This window comes from Python bivittatus, unplaced genomic scaffold, assembly GCF_059951505.1.
Source record: "Python bivittatus isolate LINGU-HERP-01145 unplaced genomic scaffold, Pbiv_v1 ctg000020_np1212, whole genome shotgun sequence".
NCBI lineage: Eukaryota > Metazoa > Chordata > Lepidosauria > Squamata > Pythonidae > Python > Python bivittatus.
In genome coordinates, this window is record NW_028277030.1 from 91,248,386 (window position 1) to 91,272,317 (window position 23,932).

Here is a 23,932-nt window from a genome sequence, read left to right on the forward strand (position 1 = left end):
GTTTTTACTTCATAATATCTGGAGAAAACTTGGATAATAACAGTCCTAAGTCACCACATTTAACAATATCCAAATGATTTTGATGCTTTGCTAGTATGCAATTCACTGCACTAATCCTAATTCAATGAGATAAGAAGATGAGAAAGCAATATAAAGAAACTTTGCTTTTTCACATAGAGTAGAAAATTTCACATGATGTTTCAGCCACACGGTCTGATGTCCTCTGCTGTGGAAGATTTACCTCAGTTCTTCATTCTGAAGCTCAATGATTTCTTTTTGCAAACCAAGTCCTTGGTCTTCCACTCTGCAAATGAATGGATTTGTAACCCAGACAAGAATTTCCAAATCAATTAAATCTTTAAAGCAAATCGCAAAGTGACTTTTTAGTGCCTGCAGATAGAAGCAATATTCTTCCAAGTCACAGTCTGAGTAGGATGTTTTTATGCTGATAAACTCTGCAAAAACTCTTCTGCCAATGTTATGTTTAAATAATTCCAACTTCACAATGAAATTAGATTAAATTGATTAAATTGTAATTATCACCCTGAAATTGCATATTTAATATATTCTTTATTCTCTGTGCAAACACTGAATTTTATCACATAATTCAGGGTCACCAGACAGCAGAAATGGAGCCCATAAAAAACTGTAGTCACATCAATACCCTCTGAAAGCTGTAGTGCCTCATTGGGAAGGAATGTCCTATGATATTGAAGGTACTAGAAGAGTGACTGCAGAACCATGGTCAATAGTATTTGAGAACTCCTGGACAACTGGGGACTCCCAGGAAACTGGAGAAGAGTAAACCTTGTCCCTATCTTCAAAAAGGTGAAGAAGGAACACCTGAGAAATTATAGATCTGTCAGCTTGACATAATCAAAAGTCCTGAAACAGATGATGATGATGATGGTGATGGTGATAATGATGATGATTTTTTTGTGCCTTCAAGTCAGTGTTGACTCCTGATGACTGCCCGAACAAGTCCCTGCAGTTTTCTTGTCAAGATTTCAGAAGTGGCTTCCCCTTTTTCCTAGGGCTGAGAAAGAGTGACTGGCCCAAGTTTATCAGGTTGGCTTCAGGTGTAAGGCAGGAGTAGAAATCCTGGTTTCTCCTGGTTTCTAGCCTGATTCCTTAACCGCTACACCAACCTGGCTCTAAAACAGATTATTAAATGGCAAGTCTTTGAACACTTGAAAAGGAATGCAACAGTTAACATGAGGTGACATGAATTTGTCAAAACAAGTCATGCTAGATTAACTCTAAAAGATTGGGGGACTGCTGTGGACATAGTGTACCTTGACCTCACCAAAGCTTTCAACAGTCTCTTAATATATTCTCATTACTAAAATAATAAGATATGGGCTAGATGATACAACTGTTAGATGAATTCATAATGGGTTGAATGATCATATTCAGAAAATATTCATAACTGGCTCCATACCAGATTAGAAAGTAGCATTCAGTGGATCAAAAATTTTACTAATTATCTGATTGAAGAAGTTGAAGGGGTGATTATCAAATTGGCAAATGAACACAGCACTAGGGTGAAAAAAAAAATAAAATAAAATAAGCAGTCGTAAACAGTGGGTTGAAATGAACAGGATTAAATTTAATGGGGAAAAATCTCCTGAATCTAGGTAGGAAAACTTAAAGGCACATGTATAGGTTAGAGAGGCCTAACTTGGGCGTAATACAAGTGAAAAGGATGTTGGTGTCTTCTTAGCCATAAGTTAAACATAAACAAATAGAGTGATGTAGCTGATAAAAAGGCAAATGCTATATTGGAGAGAACATGGACAGAAAGCAGAATATAGCAATGAGGCAGCATTGTTATTCCAGCAACTTTCAGTTTTGATATTTATAACCCAGTTTTCATTTACTTCACTGACAATGTTTGCATTTAGGTATCTATAAATAATTGACTTCTCAGACTTCTCCCTCCAACATGCAAACAGTTCTTCTTTATACATAGCCCTGAATGATAAGGAGGAATTATTTCCCATTCAGTTTCTTCTAAACATGGTATCCTTTGGGCATTGGAGACCTGTTAATCAAGTTTATGGGTAATTGTGATTACAGCTGTGAAAGTAAAAACAAAAAAAAATAGTCCAACGATTATATTTATTGCATTGCTATGGAACCAACATTTATATTGGTCATACAATTGAAACTTGTATGCTTCTTTTTTATAGGTCTACCACTAAAAGAAACAATGATTCAAAGAAAATGACTTCTTCCCTGATCCTGATGATTCTAGTGTTTGTTTCTTCATCGTCACTTTTAAATACTTGGAGGGCTTCTTGCAAAAGTGATGCTGTACTGGCTTTGCAGAGAAATTCTACAATCTAGATAACATTCATTCCCTATCCACCAGGTCTTTTTACTTACGATGGTAAGTTGTTTTATTAAACTATTAGAAGAAGTGGGGGTCTCAGTTTCAGTGCACAGATTCTGGGAAGAGCGCCAAATAAATCAAAGAGTTGCTGTATGTTCTGCTAGAGCATATGAAACCCAAACTAATAAATAAAATAGGATTTATTGAGGCAAATAGCACTGCTTTGCTTCTTTGGATAATTAGTTTCCTTCTTTCTTTCCTTTTTCTTCCTTACTCCTTCCATTCTTCTTCTGTCCATAAAACTGAATCATAGTCAGTATTTATTTATTTTTACATTTTATTTATTCAGTTTATATGGCTGCCCATCTCACATATATGACTCTTCTTTATAGAAGCATTTTTGAAAATGCATGTTCAAAAAGCAAGTTGTCAGAGAAAGGTAGCCTTCACCCTGGTTGCCTAGATGAATGAGAACTTTTTCTGAATGGCAAGATCATGCAGATATTTATGCTAAAGAAAGAAGTAATTTATGAGAATACATTTTGATTATACTTTCCAGCCATTTTAGACCTGTAAAATAGTCTGCCACTTATCTTGCAAAACAACAAAATGAAAACAAATCTTTATAATTTCCAGATATAGGCCCCAGGCTACAAGAAATAAAACAATAAACTGTAATATCTGACAACCTTATTGAATTAGAGGTACTTGGAATTAGTAAAAAAAATGTTGAGGTATGGGTTTATGATCAGTATTGTTGATAAGATGCTACAGAGTCCTATCATTTTTGTTTGAAAAACCAAAATGTATACAAAAAATGTTGGCCTCTCTGGTTAATGATTAGGCAGAAAAAATTACTGACTATGTCTAGGGGTAGAAAATGCTATATTTATGTCTGTGCCTTCAAACCAGTCTTGATTCCTGCTGATTGCCTGGATGAGTCCCTGCAGTTTTCTTGGCAAAATTTTCAGAAATCGTTTGCCTTTGCCTTTGCCTCCTTCCTGGGGCTGAGAGAGTGACTGGCCCAAGGTCTCCCAGCTGGCTTCATGCCTGAGGCAGGACTAGAATTCATGGTCTTCCGGTTTCTGGCCCAATGCCTTTAACCACTACACCAAACTGGTTCTTATAATAATATTATTGAAAAATTTCAAATACTATGTATCTATGTATGCCAATTTAAAAAATAAAAATTTCAGATCTTATTTGTAAACAGAGGTGAATATCTAAATATTTGCTACTCATTTGTCCTTCTGTAATTAACACCTGATGGCCTTCTGTAAACTTGAAAGCAAAACAGAATGCTGAAGATGGTGGCAGTTATGTTGCTATTTGTTATATATGACAAGATGTATTTATTGTTAATAACCTAAGGGAGAATTGCACATGTACAGTGTATAGTAGAAGAGTTGTCATGTTGAATGAGGTTATGAAACTTCATCTTTCCAAACTGATTCTCTGGCAACAGGTCTGCTGAATGAAGATTTGTTATGAGCCTGAAATGTAGGTTTAATTATTGTGGGTTGAATTTTAGTATATAGTGAGATAACCAGGCTGTTTCTTTGAGTGCCCATGTCTTCATTACTCCTTTGTTTATGCTATAGCCAGCCTTACTGACATAGGATATAATCTTTAGAATGGGCCATTTGAGATGGGAGCATTTTACTGAAAAAAGTAAATTAGGTTAATTATGTGTACATTAAACAAATCTTTCTCTAGGGTCCATATTGATTGTGTGACTTTTGAGATACCAGTTCATGGAAGATGAATCATTGTTGCTTTCTATTGCATCTTCTTACTTTAAGTATTGACTAGCATAGCATATCCATAATCTTCATGCTTCAATCTTTTTAGCCTGTGTATCAGTCACTTAAAAGCTGTGGCTTGCTAGCTGTTTCTCTAAGACACCAGTTCCCTTGCAACACAATTTTGAGCACTATCACTTTAAGGTAAACTTAAAAAATAGAGTTGTAAACACTGTACTGATAGACAAATTCATTTCATTTTGGAAAAGGAAATACTCCAAGTCAGTTGTGCTATGCTCAGAAGCCGGGAAAGAAATGTGGATTTATATTTCAGTCAATTATGTTTAATACTATATGTATTTCAAAATATTATAATAAAGTTTTATATGTCAAAAATATTTTTGGCTGGCTGTTATTCTGTGCCAGTTTAGATGTTTTCTAAGGCTCCTTTTCAACTATCCATTTCCTAATGGTCTAGTTTTCATAACTCTGTTCAAGATAAGCATCCATCTAGTCAAGTAGCCACATTCTGCTCAGGCAGGCTTACACTTAATTAATCTTGATTATATTGTGAATTCCATGCCATATATAGTATACTTTTTTTACTGTTTGGAAGCTTCTGTCATTTAACTGTCCAGCACTGAGGTCATAGTTTTGATGGATTTTAACCCCCTTTTCATTTGTAATTATAATGAATGTGATAATTTTCATGAGTATTTCTGATTATGTTCTTTGAAAGTGTAACCTTTAGAATCATTTGTTTTTGAAAAAAAATTACTGACATTATCCTGTAACTTGCATATTTTAAAAAGCTAATTAGATCAGCAAGTGGGGATAAGCCTTACACAGAGTGGGAAAAAATGCCATGGGTCCTAAAGGGAAGAATCTCTTGCTTATCACCAGTAATATGAGGGACTCCGGTGTTTCTTTGAAAGCAGTCATGATGTGGGATTGCAGTGGATGTGCTCATGGTGTTGTAGAAAAATAAGCATATTGTTTTTCCACAGAGAGGGTAAGATGTAGTTTCTTGAGATGGGAGGAAGGAAGAGGTTGATCTTCCCCTTCCCAACAAACAGTTGCACACTCAGTGGGAGAGAAGTGCTTGGTTCTTTAGCAACACCTGGGTATGTCTGCTCGGCTATTGAAGGTTACTGGTTACGCTTGGACCAGCTGCTCATTCCCAGCCTGTAGTAGATCCCAGGATTCTTTTGAGGATAAACTGCTGGTGGGAGAATCTATTATGCCAGCTTGAAATCCATAGGACAAGTGGGTGTGGAATAAAAATGTATTAAAATAATAAATTAGTTACTAAGACATTTCTTATGCAATAAACTGCCTTGAATCATACTAATACACTTACCTGTAATTGTTTATAGATGCCATTTGTTTTTGTTTTTAATTTTCATCCTCATTCAGGATACCACTTATAATATTTTTCTTTAGGCAGCCTAACAGAAATAAATTGCTGAGTTTCACAGCCAGTATTCTCTTTGTTGTCCCCAAAATACTGGAAATAACTTAAAAACAGACCAGCTGGCAACTTTTCCTAAGTAGTTTCTCTCTTTCCTGTATGCCATGACATGAATCTCTAATTTCTTTTCTTAGACTGTTTTTTTTCCAAGCTGGCAGCCATATAAACCACTTAGTTTTTATTTCTGGCATTGTTGATTCTTTTTATTGTGTATTTATTTAAAACATGTATACATTTTAGCAATTATTTCAAGTGGTTTAGAAAAATGAGAACTAATAGGATTATATAAAGAGATACAAACACAAAAATATAGCCATGGCTCATTTGCTAAATTACCTTTTAAATGGGATAGAAATTAGTATAGTTAATCTTGCAGGTTGAAGGTAAAAATAATTTAAAAACTAACATGTGAGAGCAATAGACAAGTAAATTAGCACTCCTGTTATAATTTTTAATCTCCTTAATTTACAGACACTCTAATACTTTTATGACTGAGAATGAACTAGATGCTGTAGATCAGTGCTGTTCATTAATCAGCCACTTGACCAATTTAGTGAAGTAAGGCACTCTAATGCCTACAGGAAAAGTTCATTCTGTACCATCTTTCTTTGCTGGGAAACAGAGCAGGGGACAAAGTCCAGGAAACACATTTAATTCCTCTGTTGGAAAGAAAGACAATGAATAGCACGGAAACTTGCTTTGCCAAAATCTATTTTATGCTGCTTTTAATTGCATTATCAGATTTGCAGATATACCTTTCATAAAACCACTTTTCTCTTGATGTGTATATTATAGTATTTTGAAACAATTTATTTTTATTCCAATAGGGAAATACAGCATTTGCCTTTGAATTGCATGGCAAATGTAGAAAGCATTAATACACAATGCAGTGAAGTTATTTCAAATGGTACCTTCTCTAATCCAGTTAGAAACAGCTGTTTATGTTTTGGTAGCTTCTATTTGATACCTTTTACATATGCTAATATGTAATAAAAAAGTTTAGTTCATAAAAATAGCCCAAGTGATCAGAAATGAAACCATGATTCTGTGATACTAAATGTAGACTAAATATTGACGAGCAAATCAAGAAATGTAGAAGAGATTGAATAAATTAAGTTCAGTGACTTACATGCCATCAGATGAATAAGGAAGTTTATTGCAGAAACACATGACGTATCAAAAGCTGAACATACAGTGTGCCTAAAGTGAGAAGCTTGAGCCTAGGAGTGTTTAATAGTTTTATTCTTTCTGTTGGGAGAAACTGCAGTTGAACATGCGGGTAACTAGCAAGCAATGTAAAGTGTGAAGGGGCTTCCAGGATAAGATATATGCATAATATTGTTATGCAAAAGTCTATATGCAAAGTGACAAGGGAATTTGCAGAGGAAGGAACAAGCAAGTGCATAAAAAGTAAGCCGTTCAATGGCCATTTTTATTACCTTCTATGAAGTATTCCTTGTTATTCCTTTAATGAAGTACAGTAAATGACTTGCCAATGTGGAGGTGTTTTTCGTAATATAAAATTTTTAACATTGGTTTCAAAACCTAACATAAAATATATGTAAAAAGCTCCTTTTCTTAATTAGCCTTTGTGGAAATTTTCAATTTTCAATTCTTAAAATCAGTTCCATAGAAATTCAGCCCATCTAATTCAGCCATAAAGATCATTTGGCATAAGGGGCTGGGAATCTGATTCTGTTTATTATATTCAACAGCCAAACACTCTACTTTCCAGATTTCTTCACCACTTTACTAGGCAATACCAGTCAACTATTTTTGAGGAATTGGATGCATTAAGGATCATAAAAGCACTTAATCACATTGCATCTCATTTCAACATGTTCAAACACTGCTGTGCCTGAATTCATAAAGGAATTGACCCATGAATGGTCAGCAATAACAATTTAACAGCAAAAAGAATCATACAGTAGAAGTTATTTTTTATTCTTATTTATTTATTCATCAAATTTGTCACCACCCCTCTCGTGAAATGACTCTGGATGGTTTACAACAAATTAATGTTAGATGATAGCCTAAGAATAGTCTTTAGATGAATTTTTGCAGAATTCAGGTTATATTGTAGGAAAGGCAGACTTGCTATATTTTACTCAGTATGATCAGCATTGGGAGATGTATGTTTTTACATAGTTTATTGCATTTGTACTAAGAGAACTGCACCTAGAGAATTTTGTTCCGAATACTTTCCTTGTGTCCTCTTTTACTATCATTTTTCCCATGTATGATTCTTTCAACTTCCTTTCTGTACTATTTTTTTTAAAGATTTCTTCACCCTGGGCAAGAATAATTCTATGTAGTCTGTGTTATAATGTAATATTTGAAGATGTATTCATTCAGCTGTTCACTTCATCTAATCAATGACATTTTTCATCCATTTTTGTAAAACTCCCATATCACCATAGCAGCCATTTTGTGAATGATCATGCCCTCCTCCCACAGCAACTGTAGCATCCCCAACAGCTCTAAAAATTCTAAATGTGCCCACCAGCCCCCAGAGCTGAGGACATTTGCTGTAGGCAAGGCCTAAAATAGGCTTATCAAAGATCCTTCCTCCCTTAAGAAGGACAAAGTTGAATATCCTAGCCCCACTCACATATATGTCACTGTTCTACTTATGTAAAGTTATCCTGTTTCCTGCAACTCTCATCCCACTCCCCACCCCCATGTTAAGAGTAGCCCTTAGCCACCAATGCTGCCCACCTTTGCTAGAACATAAGTCAATTGCGTGGTGACAAGATACAAGATTAGATTAATATATAGAAAGTGTCAGAAACTTTTTATTTCCTGCAATGTATTCTCAGGCTACCTGGCTTCCACCTGCTAAGTATTTCACTAGTCACCATTTTGTAAATCATAAACATTAACATGCTATCCTGTAGGAGAAAGTACTGTATTTTAAAAGCTTCTTTCTAGGTCAGGAGTTTATTGACAAAGATGATTTGGGGATAAATTGTCCTCAGCTCTCAGTTTATGTAGGGAGAATGACATTCATTCGGGGCACGTATAAAGTATCTAGCTTTAAAGGAAAAGGTAAAATTTTGGGAAAGTGTAATTAATAATGGTTTCTTACATTCCAGCTAGATCTTTACCGACAGTTAAATTCTATACAGGTAGTCCCCAGTTTAACAACGAGTGCTGTTCCCAAGGTCTGACCTTAAGTCGAATTTGTACGTAAGCCAGAACAGTATTATTGTATAATACTGTATAAATAGTATTGTGTAATGAACTCGAACCATTGGTATTTAACTCAAATCATTGTATATTTAACTCAAATTTTGCTACAGTAGGCTCCATTCTTAACTATTGGTCATCCGTAAACCAGGCATTCTTAAACTGGGGACTACCTGTGCCTGTTTACATGTACAAGTTACTTTAACTTGAATTCAGTAGTGCTTGCTATCGAGGAATTGTATTAGAATAGATGATTTAAACAAAGATATTGATTATAGAGAATATATATTTCTACTATCAAACTTAAAATACTTACACATAAAGTGAAATAGAGTATTGTGAATGGAAGTAGTACAGCATTCAGTTAAACACATATAAAAATACTAACAGTATTTCTTCAATAATTTATTCTCACTACAGCAAACAAGATTATTTTGAAGCAATCTTCTGAAATATCTTTCAAGTCTGTTGTAAGTATTAAAATAGAACTATCAGATTTGAGCTGCAAAAATCCAGACAACCCTTGCCATTTTCTTAGTATTCTTCCTGCTATCTAGTGGTCATTCAGATGTTTGCAGCCTAAACCTGGTATGAGAAGTATACAATATGTGAGTGGGGTTTACCTGTACACTTAGTCAGGGGTGTCTGCAGGATATTTTCTGTGGGAATGGGGGCTGCACTGTAGAGTGTGGTTGTAGATTGTTGCTAGAAGCATGCAATTATAATACGTATGTCCATTTTTATTGTATGCGTGCTTTGTTGCTGTCAGCCCCACCAGGTAAAGCAGACTAGGAATCAATTTCACAGGAAGGCTAATACTACTCTTATTGAGAGTAGCTATGATAACAGACTCTTGCAAGTCTGATTGTGCTGTGCCTCCTCCCCTTCTTATACGTGTGGGGATTAGGGAGGACTATCTGAGCTGCTTCTGCATACTTTCTGCTTGTTTGGGGATTAAGCCATATTTTTCCCATTTTCACTTTGGTAATAGTTCTTACCTATCTCCATCAGGGTCATGTTTCTTACTCTCGACAGTGGCTTAGTGCCATACTCTATAATGGAAGCATGGCACAATAGGATTAAAAATGTATTGGGTTTTTAAAAATTATTATTGTTGGTTGCACAGTCAGCCAGATGTTTAGACTGGATTTGACATTTTTGTCCACCTATTGAGTCCTTCCCAAGGACCTGAGATAGGCAGATGTTGCTGTTTGGTGGTGTTAGAGGCATCATCGCAGGATATAAGCTGTTCCAGGTAAAGCTGTCTTTTGCAATTGACTGATGCTGATTTTGTCAGTGCTGATGGTCTTCAAGTGGTGCTTCATATTTTGGGATTGCACCCAAGGTGCCTATTACTGTTGGTACTATCTTTGCTTTCTTTTGCCACAGTCATTCTACTTTTATTTCCAGGTCTTTATATTTTGTGATTTTCTCCAGTTCTTTCTCTTCTATTCTGTTGTCTCCAGGTATTGCAATGTCCACTATCCAGACTTTTTTTTTCTTATCAACAGTTGTTAAGTCTGGGGTGTTATGTGGCAGGTGTTTGTCTGTTTGAATTCTAAAGTCCCAGAGAACTTTAGCTTCTTCATTTTCTATTACTTTGTCTGTTTTGTGATCCCATCAGTTCTTGCTTGCAGGCAAATAATATTTCTTGCAGATATTCCAATGCACCATTGTTGCTATTTTGTCATGCTGTTGTTTGTAGTCAGTCTGTGCAATCTTCTTGCAGCTGCTAACTACTACTGTGGTCCACTGTTTCTTCAGCTTCTTTGTAGAGGTGGCATTTGCTATCTGTTGCTGTGTTCTCAATTCTGGCTTTGCATGCATTTGTGCTTAAGGCTTGGTCTTGTGCAGCCAGAATTAGCCCTTCTGTCTCTTTCTTCAACTTTCCTGCTCTTAGCCATTGCCAAGTCTTGATGTTATCTGCTTTGCCTGCTAGTTTTGTGTGTGTGTGTGTGTGTGTGTGTGTGTGTACTGGCTATGTAATACTTTGCCTTGCCACGTCTCTTTTCTATTCTTCATTTAGTCTTTCTTATAGGCCAGTTTGGTTTCCTTGGCATTCAGTAAGCCTTCATGGTGTACTAGCTTCAGTGTATCTTCTTCACTGTCCTTCAGATATTCTTCCAATGCCCTTTTTTCTTCTTCAACTGTCTGCTATACTTGTAACATTCCAAGCCCACCTATGCTCCTTGACAAGTAGAGTCTGTCAATGTTTTTTTCCCCTCTTCTTTCCATTTGTGTAGATGTGTTTGTCTTTTTATAAATTTTAATTATGTATTTATTTGTTTTAATTTGATGTAAACCGCCCAGAGTCCCCCATTGAGGGGAGATGGGCGGGGATAAGTCTATGTATAAATAAATAAAAATAAATGTCACTGTGTGGATGAAGGGCATGGTTCATTGTCATTATTTTTCTGGTCTTCCTATCCAGGGCTTTTAGTTCAGCTTGAGTCCAGTCCACTATTCAAGCTGTATATCTAATGACTGGAACTGCCCAGGTGTTAATAGCCTTGATGTTATTTCCTCCACTGACTTTGGACTTTAAGATCTTCTTCACTCTTCTGTTGTATTCACTACTAACCTTCTTCTTCACTTCAGTGTGCTTGATGTTGTTATCCTGAAGGATCCCCAGGTATTTGTAGTGAACTTCTTTATCCAGACCCTTGATGTTATTTCCATTGGACATCTTGATTCCTTCAGTTTTCACTATTTTTCCCTTGTTGATGGTAAGGGTGGCACATTTGTCCAGTCGAAACTTCATTGCAATATCTTGGCTGTATATTTGGACAGTGTTGAGCAGCAATTCTATTTCAGATGGTGTTCTTCCATACAGCTTCAGATTGTACATGTAAACGAGATGGGATAGCCGGCAGATGTTTTTCATGTTTGATAGCCATGTCCTGACTTGTTCAGTATTGTTGACAGAGAAATCATTGCAATGACAAACACTAGTGGAGATAGTGAGTCTCCTTGGAAGATTCCTCTCTTGATGTTAACCTCTCCCAGTCTATCGCCATTGACCAGTAACTGTGTGTTCCATTATGCCATTGATCTTTGCACAAAGCTTCTGAGGTTTCTACTGACTCATGTTATTTCTAGGCACTTCATTATCCAGTCATGTGGCAGGGAGTCAAATGCCTTCTTGTAGTCAATCCAAGCTACATTCAAGTTGGTCTTCCTTCTCATGCAGTTTTCCAAAATCATCTTGTCAATTAGGAACTGATCTTTTGCCCCTCTGCTGTTTGGGCAGTTTCCTTTCTGCTCAGATGGAAAGAGCTTGTTTTCAACTAGGTGCATCAGCTACCACACCAGTTAGCAATTTGAAAGTTGTTGGCAAGCAGGGTATTGGCCTGTAGTTGCCTGGTGCTGCCACTTTTGCTGGCTCTTTCATGATCAGATAGGTTTTGCCAGATGTCAACCAATATTCAGTGTGATCTCCTTGCAGTATGTCGTTAAACAGCTGGCAATGAGTGGGTGCAAAGCAGTCAGATGTTTCAAGCAAAAACTATGCAGTTCATGTTCACCTGGTGCTGACCAATTCTTGATCTTCCTTGCTCTTTTCTCCACCATTTCTGCTGTTGTTACAAGTTCTTTCATTTCAGTTTCTTTTTGATTCTTATCTACCTCCTTTATTCAAACTGCATTCTTGTTGTATTTCTTTGGATTGTCCCATAGCTGTTCCCAGAACTGCACTGTTTCTTCTTTGTCAGGCGTTGACTGGTTCATTGCAGTTTCTTCTTTGATGGATTGGTAGAAACGTTTCTGATTAAACTGAAATTGGAGATTCTGCCTGTAGTGTGCGATTTGAACTTTGTATCTGCTGATCTTTTTGGCTATGACTCTTATTTGCTGCTTTATTATTTATAGTGCTTCCTTGATCTTCCTTGTTTCTAGGTGATATTTCTTGATCAGGTATTCTTTGGTCTTTTTGTTCATCAGCTTCTTTTCTTTCATCTGTTCTAGTTTGCTTGCACCTGGTCTTAGCATGCTGATCTTATTTTCCAACCTGATCTTCCATTTTGGTGGTGCACTGTTTGCCTTTTTTCTTGTTTGTTGATTTTGCATCCAAAGTATTCAGTTATAACTGCAGCCATGCTGTACATCAGTTGGCTTGTTTCTTGCAGTGAGCTGGTGCTTATATTTGGTATTACATTATTGGCATCTTTTAATACTTGTGCTAGTTTTTTGTTTGTAACAAGCTTCAATGCACGCAGCCCTATTCTATTGCTTTTGTGCTGTTCTTGATGTTCAGTTACTCTGTTTTTTCATTCTTCTTGTTTTTTAGTTAGAGGGCTTTGTTCTTTCTGAGGAGAAGGGTCTACTGTCTGAGCTATTTCTGGCAAGGCTTCGATTTCTTTGCCCTGGGTAGACCTTTGCAGTTCTTCCAATTCTAATTGTGTGAATACTTTATTTCATGTTATAAATCGATGTTGATCTGCTAGCCTCTGTTCTTTTATTTGTGATTTTGGATGTTGTTCTTTCCAGAACTGTTGCATCCTTTTCAAATATCCTCTTCTTGTTGGACTTGATTTGTAATAGCAAATTGTTATTTCTTTGTTTTCAGTCTTTGTATATTTGTGATGGGTAAACAACTTTTTTCCAGTAGCCCTGCAGCTACTGGCCCTGGTTGCTCAACCAACAGTCCTGAGTCCTTTGGTCCACTTGTAACCAGATGTCCAGGAACTAGAACACCTATCACAGTCCTTGTTGACCTTGGCAACTACTGATCTGGTATGGGTTTCTGCAAATTATGTCTCACCATATTGTTTACGGATGCTCTTTGTCTGGTTCTTCTGATGAGACCTGTCCAGTATAGTTGAACCTCTGGCATAGCTCTCATCCATACAAGCCCCACAACCACATCAAGATAGTACCTCACTGGGGGATTTATTATTATTATTATTGGTTGTAGAGTCAGCCAGATGTGTAGACTGGATTTGGCATTTCTTTCCACCCATCAAGTCCTTCCCAAGAACCTGGGATAGGCCAATGTTGTTGTTGTTGTTATTGTTATTTTGACAACAATACAGTTTCACAAGGTGGATATTGTTCAATTAGATATAATTCATTTAGTTCATAAATTCATAAGAATAACACTGTTGCATCAGGTCATTTCAGGCCATCTTAGTTAAGCATTTTGGGTCTCACAGTTTCAAGCAGATGCCTCTAGGTTGGTCACATCCTGGAGATGATGACAAATCTCTCTTTTGCCATTGTCCCTCTGAAGCTCATATCTGAAAGCAACCTGGAGGTAGTATTAAGTCTTCAAGATATTGATAGACTTGTTCTCCAGTATAAGGAAGACAAACCTCAGTATTGCTACAGTGACTAGCAGCAGTATGCCAAGGTTTTAGACTGGAGTTTTCCCATGCTGATCTGAAGATACTAAGAATTAAACCTGAGATTTTTTTGCCAGTAACGTAGATGTCTTGTAACTGAGCTATAGCACTATCTTCAGAACATTGGTGAACATTCAGTAGAAAATAACTATGTAACCTGTGACAAATGTCTTTTGCAGTGAGGATGAAGAAAAATGAGCCACTCACTTTAACTTCACAGTGTCAGTCTACCGCTTCATTCATCAATTATCATAATACAATTTTTGCATTACTTGAATGTTACATTATACAAGTGCTGTTAGAACTAGGTCTCGGTGAATCAGTCCTGATTTGATTTGAACATGGGATTCTGCATTCAAAGAATGCACAGTTTGATACAAGTTTATTACTTGAGAGCAACCCAATTCAATTTGAGCTGATTCAAGTTTTATTTAAAAAGGTTTTTTTAGGCCATGATAGGGAACATTTAAACTTCTGCAGCTAACTTCAGTTTTTGGCAGAAGATTCTATAGAGAACCTTAGGCTAGTTTAAGCTGGATATATTTTGAGGCTATCTTAGAAGAAAGATCTTTCTTTATCACTTGCTTTTCTAAAAGAAATGCCTGACATGATGCTGAAGCATAATCATTCATTTGCCCTTATGGGTGGTGTGCTGTCTCCAGTCACAAGTTTTTCTGGGGTACCAGCAGGACTGGCTTCACTGGTTGGCAAGCTTGGCTCTCCTGAGAAAGATTCCCTTAACACAGGCTTTAGTGGGTTGCCAGACTGTGTAGGGTGCTTTTGGCAAAGTTTGACTTCTTTTGGGCAGGACTCAGAAGAATGACCCTTGATTTGCCTCTGATTACTGGCTTTGAGCAATGACATAAATAATAGACAGGACTTAGTTATGTCAGGATTGTGGCTTCCTGACAATATTTTGTATTAGTTAACTGCATAATCCAGTTGGCAGAATCTGGCTCTTATAATGAGATACAATTCCACACAGAAAAGGGCTGATACAAGAGGAGTAACATTTCCACCTTGACACTCCCAATCCTAAAAACAAATATTTAGGCTCTGTAAGTATTAACATGGACCCTATTTATTCATCGCTAGGAAACTGAATCCTGCCCAAATCATGGAGAATTTGAAAGTAAGGTTTAACCCAACATAAGAATGCATACTAGATTTGTTTAGTTTGAGCCCATATTCAGAAAGTTGAGTTGAACTCCTAGTTGAGTTTGCAAGACCAACACAGGAGCATAGCATTGGACAAGAGATAGTAAAGCTGAAGCTGGTCACAATAAAGAAGCTGAGAGCTAAGAAAGAGAGTGAAGTCCAAAGAATATTATTCCTGCTACCTGGGAAAAGCTCAAATAGACTTTAATAGATTTAATAAGAAGTAGAAGATGGCTACTGTACTGGAGCTCAGGCCATGGATATATGGTGTGACTGGCTGTTTTTATTTTCTGTTCAGGGTTGGGGATTTTTAATGACGGGGTTAGGGTTTTTCTGTGTGTGTTTTCAAGATTGTTTTTTTAAATTATTTTTGTTTGCCACCCAGAGTTCTTTGGATAGATGGACAGCCTTATAATTTTAATCAGTATACATACATACATACACACATACATATTCATGTTAGCAGGTGAGTATATTACAGTACTCAATTCCATTCCTAGTCTTTTCCAATATGGAAGTGAAATTGCAACATTTTATATCGGTCATAATAATCCCAGTAGTAGCAGAAAAGCCATCAAATCTGCAAAGCACTTCAAAAAACCATGCTTTGAAGCTACCTGACTGGATTAGCTGCCTTGAAGTGAGTCTCCTTTTTGATTTGTAGATCTGCTTTGATGGATGGTTCAATTGAAGCCCCATCAAATCAAAGCACTCTTTTGAAGCTTTGTAGAGTCCTGCTTAGAACTGCATGCTTGTTCCTGAAGCTGCAGATTTTGTTTCTGGTTGTTTTTTAACTTTTTTTTTAAGGGTCAGATAGCATCAGCCAGGGCAGCAGGAATACTAAAACCTGACACTGGGAAATTGGTATACAGAGTCTCTTAGTGTGAATCTGAGATCATCCAGACAGTATATTTTAACCTGTGCTGAATCATCCAAGGGTTCAAATCTAGAGAAGGTGTACAGATTTTAACACAGTGTTCAATATTGGTCATGGACTAGATAAAGGAAAACAAATTTATGCTTTTTTTAAGTCAGAGCAAGGAGTCACTAGCTGTTGAGTGCCATTTTTAAGGAAGTATGCAGATCAGATAAATCATTTCCCTACCTTTGTTCAGCTACATAATCCCATCTTTTTTTAAACTTGTACTGTTCTCCTCTGACCGAATCTTCCTTTTCTCTATTTTTGAGACTCAAAGATTAGCAGCATCTAAAACCTCAACCATAACCGTGCATGTGCTAGTCTAAATTGTGACCACACTAACCTCACATTAACTGCATTTTGGATCACCTTAAACATGACCTGGCATCAGTTTCCAATTTGCACGAAACTGAATATAGCATTATTCAAACTTGCAATAATCGCAACTTACCTGAATTTTAAAAAGGATAAAAGTTGATTAAAAACCATTCAGGATACTGCAAATGATGTAATCTGGGTAAGGCATTAGGAGTCTTGGGAGTGCTGAGGAGGTGGACACCCCAGCCCTTGTGCAAGATGCTTCTCTCATTCTAAAATTTTTAAAGGAAATATTTCTGGGATATTTCAAATATGAACTAAAGAACTGGAATCTCCAATAATAATCCATCAATAGATTCATATCCTTAAAAATGTTTAAATGGTATCCACAGATCTGTCAGTAAATTGAAAATAACCCAAAAATTGTATTTAGGGTGTACTGGACTCCCCAAAGAATATATTTGAAAGGATGCATATCAGATTTTCTATGTTGGAGGTGAAAAAAAATTGATATGGTCATGTGATCATTGGCATTTTTTTGGGATAGTGTATGGGGAAATCTTTAAATGTTGAAGATGTTAATGTTATGTTAAACCATATACCAAAGCTTTGGAATCTGTTTATCAGGAGTTATGATTGTATTGAACATGGGTGGGGGCTGGTTCAAAGAAGCATCATGAAAAATTGGAAATGTGATATTATTTCAGATGTTAAGGAATGGTTGTCTGAAATGTGTGCTCTGTTTTGGAAAAGGCAATATTTTCTACTAATCAACAGATGCAGCAATATGTGTTATTGTGGAAGGGATTTTGTGATGTTTTACACTAACATTTTGTATTGATTATATTGTAGTAGTGTATTTATTAATAAATGAGTGACTATTGATAAGTATAAGTTATAAAGTAGATTTTTTTTCTCTTTTTGCTTTCTTTCTTAGTTTGTATCCTTTGGGGTTGTTTCTTTTGGTTTCTATTAATTTTTTTCTTTAAGTTTAAAGATTCTTTTGTTAATTGTGTATGTTAACAACATTAAATAAAAAAATAAAAATGTTTAGAGAAAAAGGAATGAAGTGGTAGGGAGAAAGTAGCAAGATGCTTTATGGTTATTGGAATTGAGCATAGTTATGTAAAGGAAAAGTAAATGAGATACTGTATCTTTTGTCCAATGTTTCAGCCCAATGATACTGATGACCTTATTTTTGCCCCATCTAGCCAGAAGTTGTTGGTGAACATAAGCTTACCCAATAGAAAACTTAATTTTCTCAGAAGAAGATATCAATTACAAAATTCTAATTTTTGTGTCATTTCAAAAAGTTAATTGGCTTTGATTATATGTTGTGTTGATTGCTCAAGAGACTGTCACTCTAACTTTATCACTCTAACTCTAACTTCCTGTCCAAACTGATATTGGTGGTCTTGCTGATACTGAAGATTCCAAGCCTGGTGGTCTTCAGAGAACTTGATCATCAAGTCAGTTGTGTTATGAGCAGTTTAAGTCACCATGGGTTTATGTGAAATTATATTTGTACTGTGTAGGTGGGAGCATTAATGACGCCATGGACAGATCCGATTCAGGTTGATTTGTAACTATGTATTTTCCCTAACATTTTTGTGATGATAGACTGACAGATCCAGCTAACTGTTGTCCCCTTCCCTGTACAGATAAGCAGTTCTTCTGCCAAATGTTGTGGTTGCAGTTTATGTTTTGTTTTGTTTTGTTTTTTAATTTCTAACCTGATTAGGAGCTTGGGAAGGGGCTTACTCCCTGTTGGTCTTTGACTCATGGCTGAATGGGATTTCTTAACTTGTTGGTTTCCTTTGCTGTGCAATAGATTATGCTGATATTTCACCAGTTCTCAATATAGTCAGAATAAATGTTAATTATCATGCTTTTAGGAATATAGTAATTGGGTAAATATTAAATGAAGATAGTGAAGGTGGTAGGTATTTCTCAGATCATATAATGCCTGTAATCCCTTTTCATGACTATTGTAAATGAACAGTTAGACGTAAATGGAGAAATAAAGGAAAAGGATTTACTGCTCTGGTTTTAGCATTCGTAAACGTAAATATCAGTGGCAATGTATTAAACCACTTTGATAGTTACAGCTTCTTTTTTGCATTCATTAGAGATAATTGGGTGGAAATAAAATGAAGTAGCACAAGTCTGTTCACAGTTGCAGTTGGGTGGGGGTTGTTGAGGTTATCAGTACTTTATAGGAAGTAAGTGCATGGCAGTTGATAATTGCTGTCATTTTATAGTCATGAATGAAGTTATCCTGGCATTTATTATTATATACTATGCCAGGAACAAAATGTTTTTCTTATGCAACTACTTGGCTTAAATCCCTTGCTTCTGAACACGTGCAAGATTTTTTAGAACTAACTTGCACGATCAATTATATAATAACTAAATAAAAAAATACAAATAAATACTAATTCTGTAGCCAACTTAGAATTTCTCAAGTAAGGAAAACAGGAAATTTCTGTCATATTATTCTACCATATCTAGCTTTATTTCTTGGGTTCCAGGTTCTTTTTGCAAAAAAAGCTGATACGTTTTTGTTTTTTACCAGCTTGTCAGGCTTATTGGTACATTCCATTCTGGACAAATGCTACAAAGATTTTGCGTCTTTATTTAGATGTTTGTCCTGTGATTCTGAAATTTCCTGCAGGTAATATTCTATGCAAAAAATAAAATGTTTTAAAAACAAGCAATGAAACATTATTTGGCTTGGAACCTGGCTATTTGGAAACTGACAATGCCAATGGTCATTATTCAGCTGGTTCATCCTCCTGTGTGAGCCACCATCTTGGGACCCACTGCCGTGCATGAGAGGCTTGGAGGATGGGAGGCAGTGTGGAATTCCCTGCCTCCAAAGAGTTTGGTGATCTCCTCTTTGAGTATGTTCTGCCATGATGTGAAAACATTAATTTTTCTAACAAGGCTTGATTCTACCATTCATTAAACTGATTTATTTATAGTTTGCTTTAATGTGTTTTTGCATTTTTGCTGCTACTTTTAGATTTTTAAAATATGCATTTGTATTTTGCAAATTGATTTGGACAGGAAAAGTGAAGATTTTAAAAAAATAAATTAAAGTAAATAATGATCTTGCAAGGCAATCTTGCTTGTTGTCAGAGTGACATGCAGTTGGAGCTTCTTAGTTGCCAAGATTAAAATAAAATGGGGACAGAATTTGCTGTTTAGATTCTCCCCTGGGTCTCAGCAGGTGGCATATGCCAGCACCTCATGAACCTTGATTGGGGTTTGAAGTTAGGCAAAGTGAGGTGTAGTTAGTACTTGGATGGGAGACTTCTGTAGAATTTTAGAACTGTAGGTTATATTGGGAAATTGAAGAAAATCCCAAAGAAGAGAATGACAAATTACTTCTGTATTGCTGCCAGGAATGCAACTGTAATGGTGTGTGGGAATGTCCTTGGGAGACTGGGCCCAGAGATGCTGCCTAGGGAACAGTCAGATAAGAGACTGCATAGTCTGCAGCTGGATAGTGGATGGGGCAAAAGGCTCAGAAGAGACCCTCCCTATTTTCTCAGGAGTAAAGAAGATGGTGGGAGAATTGTACCTTCAGGCTTGCAAGATTCTGTTAATGTAGGCTTACAATAAAGTGGAATTAGCTCATCCGGTTGTATTTCATGTCTGGTCTACCTGGTGAGGCTGACAGCAACAACCTACCTGTTGGCAGTGAAAGCTGTTATTTGCACATTAGAATGGTGTTGTGGATTCTGCATTGGCTACCAATAGGATTCTAGGTAGAAATCATCCTGCAGATTATAACTTATAAAGCCTTATGAGATTTGGTGCATGGATCTGCATGTGTGACCATCTACTTGAACCTGATGGTCTGTGTGTAAGCAGGATGATGGGAGATTCAGAATAGACCCTGGAATCAGTGCTCCTTTGTTGTGGTACCAACCCTTTGGAATAAACTTCTTCCAGGGGATTGTCCCCCTAGGATTCAAGGAGGCAGAAAACATAGAGCTGTTTAAAACAGCTTTTAATGGCTAAGATCGGGCTACTCAGGATATCTTCTAATCTTTGGCAATATGGTATGGACATTCTGATACTTGATGTTTTAATTATCTATCATCTATCTATCTATCTATCTATCTATCTATCTATCTATCTATCTATCTATCTATCTCATAAGATGCAGGCAGGAACGGCATACACTAAATGGCACAACCAAGTAGCTGGCATTGTGTACAGAAACTTCTGCACAGTGTATGGGCTAGACCTTTCCAAGTCTAGATGGGAGATTCCATAGAAGGTTATGGAGAATAACAAGGCTAAGATCCTATGGGGCTTCCAGATCCAGATGGACCGGCAGGTATTGGCTAATCAACCAGACATCATGGTAGTAGACAAGGACCAAAAGACAGTGGTGGTGATATATGTAACGGTGCCAAGTGACAGCAACATCAGGAAGAAGGAGTATGAGAAGCTGGAGAAGTACCAGGGCTGAAGGAGGAACTAGAGAGGATATGGAAAGTAAAGGCCAAAGTGGTCCCAGTGGTAATAGGAACACTCGGGGCTGTGACTCCTAAGCTGGGAGAGTGGCTCCAACAGATCCCAGGAACAACATCAGAGCTCTCTGTTGAGAGGAGTGCAGTGCTAGGAACAGCTAAGATACTGCGCAGAACCCTCAAACTCCCAGGCTTCTGATAGAGGACCCGAGATTGTGGAAGACACATTTCACCCATAGGGGTGAGAGGGGATGATAGATAGATAGATAGATAGATAGATAGATAGATAGATAGATAGATAGATAGATAGATAGAGGTGTTTGTTATTCTTTTCTATTCTAGTCATTGTTTTATATATAAAATTGTAAACCACCAGGATGTAGTAGTGAAATAAAAATACAGCAAATAAATAAATAGATCTACATGGGTATGTCCATAAATGTACTAGGCATTGAAGCAAGACTTCATCTATTTTACTTTGCACAATCTGGCCACTTTCCAGATAAATACATTTTCTTCTATTGAAATCAATTAGAAGTGAATAAATTTATGCCAGCCTCAGGGCTGGCATGGATTACATCTTGATTTATAGGAAGTTAGGGAACTAGGTGGGCTTTGGCTCTAGTAGCTCTATAGATCTCATGCCCATGCTTCCTTTTCTGACTTCAGAAAAAAATAGCCTTGGAAGCTGGTAGGGAGGAGGTGTTTCAGATATTGGAATATTTTTTCTGAGGTGAAAACTCTACCCAACCTTGGAAAAGAGATCCTTTAATGTTTTCTCTAATGCCCTCCTAGTATCTACTGTATATTCTCTTATTCATAACATGTTAAATTTAATGGATTTACTTATTGCAATGTAAATATTTATTTAATGGTTTAAAATCCATGTTGTTGTTCAAAGGTGCCACAAGCAAAAATTGTAAATCCATGTTAGCCATTTTTTGTACAGTAGTTCTAAGTTTCTCCAATATCTGGATAAAAAATGCCTGAGAACAAGGGTAATGTTAGGGACAGCTGACCTATTATAGACCTGGGATGTAACTGTCCTGAGACAACCCTGATTCACAGATATAGATTTCCTAAGAGGCTGAGTGTACTGTTGCAGAAACTGCATTCAGCACCTTCATTTCTCAAGTGCAAGGACAGACAATTTGTGCCCTCTAGATTAGAACTCTCACAGCCCCTTTTGGTTTAGACGAATGAAAACTGATGTTCAAATAATCTGAAAAACAACATCTTGCCATAGGGGAGTCTCTAGATGCCCCCATGAACCCAAGGGCATCCTGGATAAATCTAGATTGCTCAGTGTGATTGCAGCACATCCAAAGTCTTCCAAAAACTATTAGAATTTATAATGATGAAAATAAGGATGAATGTGGGATGTTTCTTTCTGGGAAGAGATTATATCAGCAGTGGGGAAGGTGAAACAAGAGGGGACATAGGCAGTACACCTATGAAGTTGGTGAGAGAAATAGGGAATACTCAACAAATATATGCCCCCTTGCTGAGGTCCTTTTCAACCTTAAACAGTCCTGCCTGGGAATTAGGAATGTGGGAGTCATCTTTTCCAGTAAAATGGTGTATTTCATCAAAATAGAAGCCATCATACTATGAAGAGAGAGAGAGAGAGAGAGAGAGACAATATCATACAGCCAACTCCTTGACCTTTCATTGCCTTTTGCTCCATTAATTAATTAGTTACTTTCAGTCTTTTAACAGACCAGATGTCAGGGCAGTATTCAAATATGTAGATTAAAATGATAAATTACATAATCAAATAACCCTGGTAGAATAAAACAATAACATTTATAATTGCAGTAAAAAAGCAAGTGATGAAAATGTCATGACAGGCTAAAAATTATACAGTTTGACATACTTGGATAAATAAATATGCTTTAATCTAGCTCCCCCCCTCAAAAAAATATTATAAAATAGGCTCCAGTCAGATGTTTTTATTGGAATAATAGCTACATTTTTTTTTCACAGATTTTGCTCCATGAAATTTTGCCTCCATAGAATTTGCTTGTTCTACTTTCTGTAAAAATGCCATGATAGATTGAACTAATGTATCATCTAGAACAGCATACCAGTTGTCCCAGTATCTAACAAGAAGTTTCTGAGAAGCTGAAGATGAAACATGAAGGGGATAGACCACACTTACAATATGCTTCCCAGAAACCAGCATTCTGTGTATACTGTGACAACATTCAGAATAAATTATTTTGAAAATAAAGTACTGGCTACATTTTTGTTAGCAGGGAAAAAAAGCCACCAAAAGCTTTTAATAGTAGTATAACTTTTGATAGCCTTATTCTGCAGAGGAAGTCCGAATCTTAATAGCAGATGTTAGGGAGCAAGAACAGAAAAAGACTATGCCCCCCAAACCTTGCTTGTGAGCTTCTGTGAGTCACCTGGGTCATTACAGTGAGAAATTGTATGCTGCAAGAAAGAGACCTTTGTGCTGAATCCAATAGGGATTCTACATGTTAGCGTCACAGACTACAGTACTTATGTAGATTAATCAGCACAATGACAGTTGTGCAAAAATATTGGCACCTCTTGATTTTCCTGTGCAATCCTTTGTGCATTTGATAAATTCAGTGCTATTCTGTAACCTGATTTGATTGCATTAGCAGGCACCTCCACAGCCTTTACCTCCTCCTTCCCTTTTCCTCTTTTTTCTTATCAGCAAATGTGCTGTGCCTTTTAGAATGTGCTCTCGCATACTGAATGTACTCTAGCTTATCAACAAGTGAAAAGCCATATGCCTCAGGATATTGAATAGTTGGTAAAACTTCCTTAAATATAAAAAGGCTGTCTTGGAAAAACTGTCATTTCATTAAAAGCTTTTCTATCCTCTTTAGTTGTCTTGGTGTTTAACAAATTATTTGGGTAAAATAAATATTGCAGTGACTTGGTAAAGATGATAGTTGAATCAAATAAGTTCTCCTAATTAACTGGAACAAATTATTTA

General features: G+C 36.6%; 1 protein-coding gene across 1 annotated transcript in view; it reads left to right on the forward strand.

Annotated features, from left to right (window-relative positions):
• Nucleotides 1–2,196: 2,196 nt before the first annotated feature.
• CHRM3 (cholinergic receptor muscarinic 3) overlaps nucleotides 2,197–23,932 on the forward strand; it is a 196,943-nt gene continuing 175,207 nt past the window's right edge. Inside the window, exon 1 of the mRNA XM_088143924.1 lies at nucleotides 2,197–2,392. The gene's annotated coding sequence lies outside the window, so the exon portion shown is untranslated. The remainder of the gene's footprint in view (nucleotides 2,393–23,932) is intronic.